The 14210-nt window shown below is 32.9% G+C and overlaps 1 protein-coding gene across 4 annotated transcripts in view; it reads left to right on the forward strand.

The window, feature by feature from the left end:
- Window positions 1-14210, forward strand: part of LOC118185112 (uncharacterized) — a 254232-nt gene that overhangs the window by 148810 nt on the left and 91212 nt on the right. The gene's annotated exons all lie outside the window — the stretch shown is intronic.

The following is a 14210-nucleotide window of genomic DNA, read 5'->3' on the forward strand; positions in this document are numbered from 1 at the left end:
ATCAAAAGAATATGCACATTATGTTAAATTTCTGAAAAACTAGTCGACAAAGTTTCATGAAATTTGGTATGAATATATATAACCATGCAAGAGATATACCATTCAAAAGTCATTTTATTTTCGCATGATTATCAGTGAAGCTCATAGTTCTGGAATATCCAAAATCCATGTTGTGATATAGAACTGAAAATGACTGTAATATGGGGTATGGTACTCTCTCATAACCAGACAGATCATGCAGTATGACGGCATATGGGACAGAAGGCAGTTTGAGAAATTCCTATGGTAGTGGTTCTAACTCAGTAAGGACTGCAGTAAGGAATTTTCAACACCAGAGTGGTTCTTGAAGATGGGTAGATGAAATTGCCCTCCCAAGAGTGTCCCTATCCTTACTTTCCAGGTAATCATCAACCAACTGAGGTGTGCTGAGAATCAGTATCTCTGCCAGTGATTCATTTTCTTGTTCCTTTTTTATGCTGTAAAGTACTTTGTATGAATATAATAAATACAGTTTATTACTATTAATTTTCCTTAAACTGATATTTCATCGTTAAATCTTGTAATATAGTTTAGTTTTGCATAGGATCTTCCCCACCCCCTCTCACTGTAAACTAGTTCTATAAATTGAACTGTTATTTGCAATTAAAAATAATTGTAATTGTTTCCCATGGTTGAGTAATGTTGATTCTCTCTTTAAATACTGAATTTCTCAGATTTTGAATTACAGTTAAATCTCATTTTTATTTTAAGGTTATGCAGTTGTGTATATATGAAATTAGAGAGGTGCTTATTTTTTTTCTTAAAATGTGCTTGAAAAGTGCTTATAGGTGCTTATTTTTGTAACTAAAATGTGGCTATAAACCCTGTCTAAGGGTTAAATGGCTTTAAATTTGGCAACCTAATCAACATGTTGGCGATTTTATGATAAATTTCTGTACAAAATCTTTTAATTTGGAGATTTGAGAATTTTTTGTTGATTTTTTAACACATTATAACATTGATAAATTTCACTAAAATAATAGTAATTAATATATTAAAATTATTTTGGAAACAATATTAAAATTTTTAATTTTCCTTGTCATATCATAAAATGACATTACTTTCCATTTTGGTGACTTGTAATTTTCCATTTTACTTTCCATTTTTGCTATTACAATCCGAAAATAAACACTAGAAATAAATGCTGTTAAGCTCAATTTATGAAACAATTCTTAGCAAATGCAAAATAGCTATGTAACTGTTTTTAAATGACTTCCTTTTTTTTCTTTTTGTATTTTTTCATGGTTAGCATTTTCCCCCTGTAATTCTCTCAGATGATACAAATTTCTCAGAATATGCATCAGTTTTCTCTATAAAATTCATTTTACACTTTTTTCTCTCATTTATTTTAAATATTTCTGGCTTTCTGTTGTTACAGAATTGGCAGGGGTAAATTTTCTTTCAGATTTTAGAAATTTCACCTTGTGAAGTTGAGAAGGATTTGAAGGCAAGATTTATAGGCCTACAATTCTAGAAGATTCCAGAAAAGTGTGACATAATGAAAAATGTCTTCATGGTACTAACACATAATAGATGTATTTTACAAGAAAATTTTGACAAATTTCTCACTTTTTGGAGAATTTTTGGAAAAACAATAAAATTTGGAAATATTTGATTGTTTTATTACTGATACTAGAAATCTTTCGCTTAACATGTTTCCATTTATTTCTCTTCTTTAAACTAAATACAAACATGAGAAATATATAAAAAAAAATGCTTCTAATCTTATCACTTGGACAAGCATCTATACAAAAGGATTTTTCTATTAATAAAGAAATTGAAAATCAGATTGGAAAATGCCTGATGTAATCTCTGTGGGTTCTAAGTGCTGCTGCTTAGTGCCTCCCTAAATTCTGCTTCCAGTGAGCATTAGGCTTTTTTCCACCTGATGTAATCTCTGTGGGTCCTAAGTTTTGCTGCCTAGTGCCTCCCTAAATTCTGCTCTCAGTGTCTGCCTTAAATTCTAAAAATTTTGCCATTTCTAGATTTTGTTGCTCTGTGCATCACTTTCTAAAAATTCTGTCACACTGGTTCTGTAACCGGCCCTGATTGTATATCATTTCATTTTTATTCTTAAAGTTCATGCTGCTGAAGAAATAAAGTTAGCAGCTTCTATATGTTCTAAATACATATAGTTTTTAGAATAACATAAATCTTAAATTAAATCCAAAAATTCTAAAATGAAGAAATATATTGAGGAAAGAAACTGAATACATAAAGAGAAAGAAAATTATTGTTCAAAGATATGTACAGATATTATGTAAATTAACTAGTTCTTTCTATTTTCAGCCTTTGCTATAACTTCTCCTTTCCAGTTCCTCACCAGAATGCAAATTGATTAGATGTTATTTAAACTGAGGTTTTTGGATTGTAAGACAGAGTGTGTTTCTGGCCTCCGCTTGCATGCTCCATTAGTTCTTCAGCTCTGATAAATTGTAATTATTCGGCTTTGCATTATCACTGCTGACATTTGAATTTATATTACTACAATAGAGTTACTGAACCAACTTATAAATTGAGTAGTCTTTGATTCATATTTTAAATTTGGATTTAACTTTTCCCTTTAAGTTACATAACCATGAACTGTGGCTGATTTTGTTAGCATAATAATGTGCTTTTATTTTCTAAGTTCTTTTCAAATAATGAGGTCTATTTAAACCTTTATCCTAGTTTGTAGTTAATTTCAGACATGGTGATAATTTCCTTCACGTCTGTTTTGGACAACTTAACTAACCAGATCAAGTGAAACCTCATAGGTTTATTGTCAAGACATTGACAAGTTAGGAGATGAAGTAGAAACTAGTGGGAACATTGGTTTGCATATTGAAAGAAATTTATTATTGCTAAAAAATGATGCTTAAAGAGATGAAAATTTATATGTATCAGTTAAAAAGATGCATAAATATTATGTAGTGTGTTGTGTTTTCAAAACATAAATGTTTTGTAACTTTTTGGTTTGTGTATTGAAACAAATTTATTATTGCTAAAAAAGATGCTTAAAAGAGAAGAAAAAAATTATGTAGTCTGTTTTGTTTACAAAAACATAAATGTTTTGTAACTTTAATTGTATAACCTAATATTGTTTAAGAATCAACTACATGTGTTTTAAACAGTTAAATATTATTTTAATAATACTTTTTTAACAATTATTTAAAAAAAATTTAATAGTGACCATGTAAATCTATAATGTCTAATGGTATCTAGCTACGTAATTTAAGTATTTGTAACTAATTGCTCACCCTTAAAGTTATCTCTCCATGTTAAAGCGAGTTATTGTCTTTCATTAATCCTTACTGCCATCTTAAGATGCAGTACAAAAATGTACAAATTAATGTAAAATTTATTCCTTAAAATATATTAACTGGGTTACAATACTAGAAACTCTAGACAATGCTACGACACTAACTGTGTCAGACAGGCAAAGCCTAACTAACTTTCAAAACTTCCCACCAATGCCAACATCAGGCATTCACATCTGTTCTGATCAGCAGGTCTCTCACTAAGTATGTAGCAGCTGTGGCACAGCCAGTCTTCTGTTACAGATCATGCTGGTTATGATTTTACTTCTCATTTAACATATGCCGTTTGATTAAAATCTGCCCACTATTTATTAAATAATAATACTATCAATTTATTAAATATATTATGCTGAATTATTACTATTTATTAAATACTGAATAAGCGCATGACAAGATGAGACACAAAAGAAAAAAAGCAACATATCGCTAATGGTTTCTGAAACTTAAATAAACTGTCACTAATCTTCTTTAAAATATGTTCAACTATTATAAGTGTAAAATATTTGTTATTTGATAACCTTTACAAAATTGATGTTATTGTCAAATTTCTTTTATAATTAATTTATTAAATTATGTGCAATATAATACATCCTCTTACGGATCTGTTTTATTCTTAGAATGGTATTACAAAAGTGAAGTTCAGGCATAGATGATATCTTTAATTGAATTATTCAGTTCCATTTGCTGATAGGTCCTTAAAAGCACTTAGTTTCGGTATGAAAAACTATGTACAAACCCTGATGAAAAAATCAAGTATGATCAGTGGGATGTTTGTGCTTGATGGTTCAGAGCCAGTTTCTCAACATTTGATTCAATATTATGGAGTCAACCTCTCTATTTTGTAATTAGATCAGTCAGCACCGATTCCTTGCCTTACATGGTAGGAGGAAAAAAAAAGCAATTTAAAGTTTCTTTTGTTGATAGTCCACAATGTTGGGTAGAAGCAAACTGGTGTTATTTTGAAGCCAAAATTCTGTGAGATGATCATCATTCTGGAAGATGGCTTTCAAAATTTCATTAGTTGAAATTTCAACCAGTTCCTCGGGAAGTTGAACCTCTGCTGTCTCAATACTCATAAAAGGGCTCATGACCCATTGAGTGACTTTCAGGGAGTCCACAAAATGCTCAGGAAAGTCATTGCGCAAAGACTAGAGGTGTTGACAGCAAACTTGGGTTTCATTGAATTGGATTTCATTGCTCTTATGCAGATCTGACAAGATTGGAAACTGGCTGCACTCATTGCGACTAAAATTCTGCTTCCACAAAGTGCGTTTTTTTAGGAAGGCAAAAAGTAACAGATTTTGTTGTGATCAAATTGAGTTCTTGAAGCTGCAGTTTAATTCCAGTAAATTTTGTGAATAAATCCATCAGATAAGCAGTGCCAATCTTGAAATGTAGCAATTTGTTGTTCAGAGTTACATTTTTCTTTTCAAGGAACTCCAGTACAATTTCAAAAAGGTTACAGAACCTATTGAGGCAGGTGCCTTTGCAGAGCCAACGAACCTCGGTGTGTAGAAGCAAGTGATTGAATTTTTCTTCATTGTCCTTACATAGCTGCCCGAATAATTGATCGTCAAGAGCATTACTGCAAATTTTATTCACAGTAGAGATAGCATATTGCAATAACTGATCCCTGAAATTTTTTGCAACTAAATGCTCTCTATGAATCTCGCAGTGAACCGCTAAAGTACTTGGTACCTCATTCTTCAAAAGGGTGAGGAACCCACAATGATGACCCACCATTTCAGTATCTCCATCAGTGGCAACAGACATAATGTTCACAAGAGGAATATTTTTCTCTTTAAAATAATTTTTGACAGTATTTAAAATAAATTCACCTTTACTATCTGTAATCAAGGTTTTTGCAAAAAGCATCTCTTGAATAATTTTCCTTCACAAACTGAACATACGCTAACAGTAAAGCCTAATTAGTACTTGGTAAAGTTGATTCGTCAACCTGAAGAGAAAATTCGACGGGTATCAAAAGTATGCATAACAAAGCTTCAACATCTTCAGCCGTCTCATCAATTCATCGTTGCACTGTATCATTGTTTAACAGGACACTTTTTATAACATTGAATGTGGCTGGGTGGTGTAAAACAGCCACCAATATCAACTCTTTGCCCATGGTATGAGCTTTCCTCGATTTAGCAATTAAACTTAAGAGATTATAAGGGGCTATCAAACTATCGTTATATTTTTTTAGACAGACTGTGCCTTCAGATACTTGCCTCTGATATTGGTGAAAAATGACAAATCTTTATTTTGTTCATCAGGAAGAATTTTATGCAGATCTGTCTCACCATTCTTAGAATTGTGGGAGGAGAGTGGTCACATTAATTTCATTTTATTGCTGGTACAAATGGTGTAAACTGGATAATTGATTTAATAAATTTTTGGGGGAGTTTTTTAAATTGAGTCTGGATGCCAAAATATGCTCATTGCCCCTACTACCCAAAAACATATTCACTGGCCCTTGCCACCCTAAACAAGTTCAATGCCTCTCAGCATCTTGCCACTGCCTCCTGGGGGCACTACCACTGCTGTTGAGAACCAGTGGTCTATGCTGAATCTCAGTTCTTTGTAGAAAGCAAGGTATTCCATTGAAGTCTGATCCAAGATGCATGTTGGGTGCACCATGCTAAATGCAATGCAGTGAACGGGATGCAAACAGCAGATCATCTGGCATATGGCCCTATCTCATGAAGCCTTGAGGCAACTGTAGACAGTGAAACTCATGTTCCATCTTCCCAGTATGAACTCAGTGTCCTGTAAACTTTCCACAAACTGCAGATGGCATTGTGGGTTACCATGAGCTGTATAGCTACCTGCGCTTATGATTGGCCTGCCTCCAATTTACCAACAATTCTTTATCTCATTCTGTCATCCATGTCCGTAGCTACTCAATTTATGATGCTTTATAAAATGTATTCAACTCTTGCAAATGTCTAGAAGACATATGAGCACACAAATAGGGAAAAAAAAAAAACTTGATTGCTGATATCCCTTTGACAATCACAGCTCTGCAGACATGCATGTATAGGCTTATTTACTGACTCTGAATGTTTGCATAATTTTTGGTAGCATAATTAGTACCTTTGGTTCAATATTTTTCTTGAAAATAAATGTGTATGTATATGTGTGTGCGTTGTATCTACATATATATTATACAGTCAAAAGTCGTTAATCCGGACTCGTCGGGACTTCGGCGATTCCAGATTATCGATTTTTCCAGATTATATAGATCATCAGTTTAAATCTCATAAGATGGCATGCAGAAATTCTAAAATTAAAAATATGAAACCATAATTTATGAAATAAAGAACAATTATGATCTAAAGGGTATCAAAATTTACAAAAAAAAAAAAAAGCTTAATATTTATCTGTTTACTTTTTTAAACATTTCTTTCAATGTAAGTTGTTTAAGTTGCTTCGTTTTATGTGATAATACTTTCTCTTTAATTCTATAAACAGACATAATTTCTTGTTCAGTTACTAAGTTCCGCTGTTCAAGTCCTGTAATTGCTGTGCCGAGAATACCAATTAACTTGTCAATCGAAATTTTTTTCGTTTTCACTAACCTCTCTGTCACCTTCTTCATGTCTTTATCCATTTTTTGCAGCAATTCCACTTTTTCTTTGATGGACATCGAAACATACTTTCGTTTTGTAGATCCTTTGCGAGCTCCAGCATCGGAAATTCTATTTGACATAATCGAAAGTTCAAGTTTACTTTAATAAAATTGCTCTTACAGTCTGCAAAATATAATAAGCCGGATCCAATTCAAAGATTAAGGAACAACGCAATCATCAACATTAACTGAAATAGATAACTAGATAATTTTAGCTTATACCGTCCCTTATACATAAAACGCGCACACGAAAACGTATTCTGTGCTTGCGCACACGCATATGCACAGTCGTAACGGTCTTACGTGCACGCGTAAACGCCTATGGGCATGTGTCTACGCGGTGCATGCGCAGAAAGTTTTTAGCTTTGAGGTCCGGATTATAGATCATTCCGGATTATGGGTCCGAATTAATGACTTTTGACTGTATATACATGTGTATATATGTGTGTATTTAGTTCTCTGTTTATACATGTATATGTGTATAAGTATGTGTGTGTGTATAAGTTCTGACTGTAATTTGCAGTAGTCCCTTAACACTCAAATTTAATTTGGTTATATGCTCTTTAAATGTCTATAAATTGCATCATTTCTAAATAAATCCATACCATTACTGCTAATGCGCGTACACTTTGGTTAGTCACATTAATTTGATATCGAAGCTAACACTGCAAACCATATTGTTTTGACTGTCAGGCTTTCTTTTGAATGCATCATACACTTTCCTACCTGTTTGCTTCCTTTTTAGTTTTTATCACTTACCAGCCTGTTCGTCTATTTTATTTGCTGTAAAATGTAGAAAAGATATAAAAATGTCATGAAAAATGGGTTCAGATTTCACTCAGTGTGTGATGATTCACCAGATGGAGGAGGCAGAATATGCTTCAAAAGGATTTCTTTGTACAGGAATAAAGTCTGTCAGATTTTCGTAACAGGTGTATCCAATTGTAATTACACAAGTATGCATCTCACCACCACCTACATCCTCATTTATGGTTGAAGTATTTGTCTTTTCTTGCATTTATAAATCATTACATTTTGTAAAAGAATCAACACGAATTCTGTGAACTAATGTGTACCTTTTCATTTGTACACAAAATTACAAAAATGTGCTTAGAGAAATTCGAGAGAAAAAAAGTTCATCTACAAAATCTGAAAAAATAAATAAATAAATAAATAAAAGTTTTATTTTGTTTTCAAGTCAAATGGATATATCATTTCAGTGCTTACATTAGTGGTCATTAACTAGTGCTTTCAGGGATTGCATATCAGCAGTTTCTAAGGTCATTGAACTTTCTGATAATATATGTTTGACTCTTTCAATGGGTGAATTAATGCTTAATGAATGTTTGACATTTCAAAATTTGTTTTTCGTTCCCGTCTTAATTGAAAGATGTATTGTAGACTAAGGTTTGCAAGTGCTGCAATTTAGATTTTGCATTTTAAGAAAACACAAGTTATTGTTCATGAAGTTAAAATAGTAATTTGTATAGTTTTGAATTTTTGAATATATTTAATGTTGTCTTTGTTGGCTTTAGTTTTCCACATGCAAATTTTCATCGGAGGTCGATCGGCAGTAAGCTAACGTGGTTGCCTCCGATTGGCCGATGACGTCAAGATCGGCGGGTTGGCCGAGTATAATATATATGTACGCCGGTATCGGCGAATGTTCTGGTTCTTGTTCTCTTGTGTGATTATCAGTTAGCATTGTGCTAGTTTGCTTTCAATCAAAGATTTTAAATGTAAAGGCTACAGTGTTAGCTCTTACTAGGAAACTTACTTAGTACTAGGAAAGGGTACTGTCAAATTTGCAGTAAAAGTAGGCAATCGAATAAATTGGATTGAGTTAGATAATGTGTTATATAATCCTAATCTAAGAAGAAATTTATTATCGCGAGCAAGGTTAGAAAAGGCTGGTGCTCATTTTGTGATTTCAAAAGGGAAGATGGGGATATACTTTAATAATTGGGATAGATTATGCTATGCTAAACGATATGACGGACTTTATCACGTAAAACCATTTAGATATGCAACAGGTAAAAGGGAAGCTGGTTACGGTACAGAAATTGGAAAGTAGACGATGCAATGCTATGGCATCGGAGATTTAGCCATGTAAATTTTGATTATATTAAGAAAACTAGTAAGAATCAAAGCGTGAAACGGTTACCAGAAATTGAAAAACCAATAGAGAGGTGTAAATCGTGTATTATTGCTAAATCTAGTAGAATAACTTTTAAATCTGTTCCGAAGAGATCGGATAAACCATTGCAGTTGGTTTATTTAGACGTTTGTGGCCCACTACCAGTTCCATCTAAGGGTGGGAGTAAATATTTTGTTGCTATTGTAGATGACTATTGTAGATTAGTAACAGTGCGTTGTATGAAAAATAAAAACGAATCATTCTACAACTTTAAGAATTATCATAGGCAAATGGAAAGACTGACGAATAGAAAATTAATAAGTATACGCACCGATAATGGTGGGGAATTCTGTAACAGGCAATTTGAAGGGTACTTAGCCGAAAATGGAATTAGTGTTAAACGCACGAACGCGTACACCCCAGAAGAGAACGGTGTGTGTGAACGTTTTAACCGAACGGCATTAGACGCAGTTAAAGCTATGCTTAATGATGGTAAAATGGGAAAAGAATGGTGGCCAGAAGCTCTTGGCTGTTTCGTACATGCGTGGAACAGAGTATGTCATAAAAGCAACCGAACCCCTTATGAAATGTTCCTAAATAGAAAACCCAGTGTTGTTTATTTTAAGGTATTTGGTTGTAAAGCCTATGTTGGCGTGCCAAAACAGATTAGGAATAAATTAGAAATGAGGTGCAAAGAAGGAATCATGGTAGGATATGCGAAGGAAACTAGGGGTTATAGGATATGGCTGCCAGAAGAACGCAAATTAATAGAAACCTGTAATGTGAAGTTCGATGAAAAACTGTATGCAGCATTTGGCATCCTGGAACAGAAATCAAAACCTAAATTTAAAAGACTAGAGGAATCTGAGCTATTAGCAGAATCAGATGAAGAACAGGAAATTTATAGAGATGAAATAAAGTTATCAGATGACAAATCTACTCCGAAAGAAGTATCAGACTTAAACTGGCAAAGAAAAGCAGTTAAAAGGCCAGATGGAACACGTACAGACATATATTATTATGTAGAGGGAACAGACACCCGTTTTAGATCCTATAATGATATTGAAATGTATTGTGAGGCAAGAAATATTAAATATGAAAAAGATAAGTTCGATTTTTGTGGAAAAAACGAATACTCGGGGAAAGTTAATTTCATAGAACAGGAGACTAGCTCTGTGTCTGAAGAGGCAAATTCCGTAGAAATAGTTATCCCACAAAATTTTAAAGAAGCACGAAAATCAGTAAATGCCGAAGAATGGGATAAGGCAATGAAAGAAGAAATCGACACAATAAAGAAAAGAAAGGTTTGGGAATTAGTCGAAAAGCCAGAAAATAAAACTATAATAGGAAACAAATGGATACGCTAAAAAGAAATGAAAAGAATCAAGTGGTTAGATACAAAGCACGCTTAGTAGCACAGGGATTCAAGCAAAAAAGAGGTGAAGATTTTGATGACGTTTACAGTCCTGTAGTAAATTTTTCAATCATAAGAATATTTTTCACTGTACTGGTATGTTTATATGGATGGACTAATTGTCAGTTAGATGTAAACGCATATTTATATGCAAACCTAAATGAGAAAATATATATGACCCAACCAGAGGGATTTATCGAAGAGAAAAATAAAGTGTGTTTATTACACAAGGCCATTTACGGTCTACATTAAAGCGGCCGTGAATGGTTTTGTGAATTTGAAAGTACTTTAGAAAACCTACATTTTAAGAAAATACAATGGTGTAATTGTGTTTATAAGGGTTCAAATGTAATTCTCTTGTTATATGTAGATGAATTGTGATTTTTAGTAAAGATCAATATAGTATAAAGTGATTTCACAGCTGAGTAAGTTTTTTTATCTTAAAGTATTAGGCAAAACTAAAATGTTACTTGGAGTTGAATTCTTAGAGAATGGGGTTTTTATACATCAGCAAAAATATATCGAAGAAATTTTTGAAAAATTTAAACATTTCCAGATACCAATAACTTCACTTCCCATAGCTAAGGGCACTATTCTTACAAAATTAGATTGTCCATCTACAAGTGCAGAAGTTGCGGAAATGCATACGTTACCCTTTAGAAATCTGTTAGGATGTTTAGTTTTTGTAGCTAACAGGACAAGGCCTGATATTACATATGCAGTGAATATCTTATCACAATTTCAGGAGAATCCTGGAATTAGGCATTGTGAAGCATTGTTGAAATTACTTGGTTATCTCAATAGTACTAAATTATATAAGTTAAACTTATTGAAGATTACACATCTACATTTATATTGTTATTCAGATGCTGATTATGCAAGTAATAGAGATGACCGCGTGTCCATGGGAGGATTTATATTATATTTAGATGAAGTACCGGTAATCTGGAAAACTGTTAAACAAAAATGTGTGAGTTTATCAACAAGCGGAGTATATCGCCTTATCTGAAGCAGCGAAGGAATTAATGTGGACGAAAAATGTCTTACAAGATGAAATTTTAAAGTTTAATTTAAGAGAGTGTAAACTATTTTGTGATAACAAGTCTGCCATTGATTTTTCTAGATCGCCAATAGAAAATCGCCGAACCAAGCACATAGACGTAAAATATCACTTTGTTAGAAGACTAGTAAATGATGGAGTGTTTGACCTTGAATTTATCACCAGTAAATTAAATACTGCCAACTTATTTACAAAAACAGCGACTGCTGTTAATTTAAGAAAGTTTTGTTTAGATGTTTTCAGTGTTTTAAGACAATAAGTGTTTTCGTATAGTAGAATTGAACTATCAACGCGCACAAGCATATTCTCAGCCATAAAGGCCTTACGCGACGCATGCGCAGAAAGTTTGAAGCTTTGAGGTCCGGATTATGGGTGTCCGAATTAACGACTTTTGACTGTACTACTCACCCAGCTCATGCGTGACCTTCGAGAGGGAGAAGGCCATGACATTTAATAAACATGGCGGAGCTTTCCGTCCAATGTTATCGTCGGAAAGTCATCTGGATTTTTTAATTTTCGTCGGAAATATAACTTTATCATGTTGCTTAGTTAATCAAAATAGCTGAAACAAAGGAGGCTTTATATACATACGCACTTTCTAAGTTTTTTACAGATATTTTAATTAACTTTGTGCATAAATATAATTGAAGGAACCGAAAAGCAAACGAACATTTTACAAAAATTTGAACGCTGATTGAAAATTGCGACTGTCATGATAAATTGGGAAGGAGTTCTTAAGACAATAAGTAATATTTTACTTAGGCTGAAGTATTAATTTATTCCCGTTTCACAGCAAAATATATAACATCAACTTCTATATCCCCAGCGTATGTAAGTGAAATACTGTACAAATTAGCTAATAAATATGATAAAAAGTATTTCATACAAGAAACATACCTAAATCTTATAACAAAAAAGCCTTCCAGCATTCATATTTGAAATGAAATAACCTAACAAACAACATACACGACTGGCAATGAAAAATAATAAAAATCTGATGTGTACACTGCATGACTTCCTTGTACGGAATATTAAATTATACGCATTTGTTTCTTGCATTTCTTTTAAACTTATTGGATTTAATTAAATCTACATCGCCGACAGCGCATAAACCACAATAGAATAAAGGCATCCTTTAAAATTCACTCTATTTGTTTAACATAGAGACACTCTGGCACTAGGTTCACTTAACAGTACAGTCAAAAGTCGTTAATTCGGACACCCATAATTCGGAATGATCTATAATCCGGACCTCCAAACTAAAAACTTTCTGCGCATGCGCCGCGTTGACACATGCGCATAGGCGTTTACGCGTACGCGTAAGACCTTTTACGACTGCGCATATGAGCGTGCGCAAGTGCAGAATACGTTTTCGCGTGCGCGTTTCATGTATAATGGACGTATAAGCTAAAATTATCTAATTATATATTTCAGTTAATGTTGATGATTGTGTTGTGCTTTAATTTTCGAATTGGATCCGGCTTATTATTTTTTGCAGACTATAAGAGCAATTTTATAAAAGTAAGCTTAAACTTTCGATTATATCAAATAGAATTTCCGATATATATTTGTTAATATGTAAAGGATCAAAAGCGAAAGTATGTTTTGAAATCCGAAATCTGTTTATCAATTTCACGCTGCTCGGCGGGGGGGGGAACGCCGTGGCGGGCACGTAATGAATTGGAAGTTGATCTGTCAGCACTATTCTTATCTTCAGCACAGATGTTTTTATTTTATTTGGCTTATAATTCCTTACCAAATGTAGTATTTCATCTCGATATGCTCCGTCTTTGATATGATTTAAAACAAGTTCCTCGTCATTATAATTCGCTTCCGATAGCGAAGAAAAGTGACAGAAGTTATTGAAAACGAAAAACTTTCGATTGACAAATTAGTCGGGTGTTCTCGACACAGCAATTATAGGACTTGAACAGCGGAACTTTGTAACTGAACAAGAAATTATGTCTGTTTAATAGAATTAAAGAGAAAGTATTATCACATGAAACGAAGCAAAACTTAAACAACTAACATTGAAAGAAATGTTTAATAAAGTAAACAAATAAATATTAAGCTTTTTCTTTTTGCAAATTTTGATACCCTTTAGATCATAATTATTCTTTATTTCATAAATTACGGTTTCATATTTTTAGTTTTAGAATTTCTGCATGCCATCTTACGAGATTTAAACTGATGATCTATAATCCGGAAAAATCGATAATCCGGAATCGCCGAAGCCCCGACGAGTCCGGATTAACGACTTTTGACTGTATTATATTTCATTCATATTATAACTCAGAATGCACAAAATGTATATCATTTAAAGAATTATCTAATCATTGCCACATGTTCTTTTCAAATGCTATAATGAAGCTAGAACGATGTAAAAAAGAAATTAAGCGAACAAAACAAAAAAGAAACAGTTTTTCACAGACGATTGAGTATTTCTCATTCAATTAATTCAGTTTTCACTTCGCGACAAGACAAAAATACATAAAAGCTCAAAATATCTGTATTAAAAATTACTAATTATTAAAAATTAAATTACTAATTATTAAAAATTAAGTAAATCTTAAACACTTATTTCCTCGAAAAATTCCAGAAAGGATTAAGCATGATTTAATTTGCAATAA

This window comes from Stegodyphus dumicola, chromosome X2 (genome assembly GCF_044657685.1).
Source record: "Stegodyphus dumicola isolate Sdum_Otavi_A_Nest chromosome X2, ASM4465768v1".
Lineage (NCBI taxonomy): Eukaryota > Metazoa > Arthropoda > Arachnida > Araneae > Eresidae > Stegodyphus > Stegodyphus dumicola.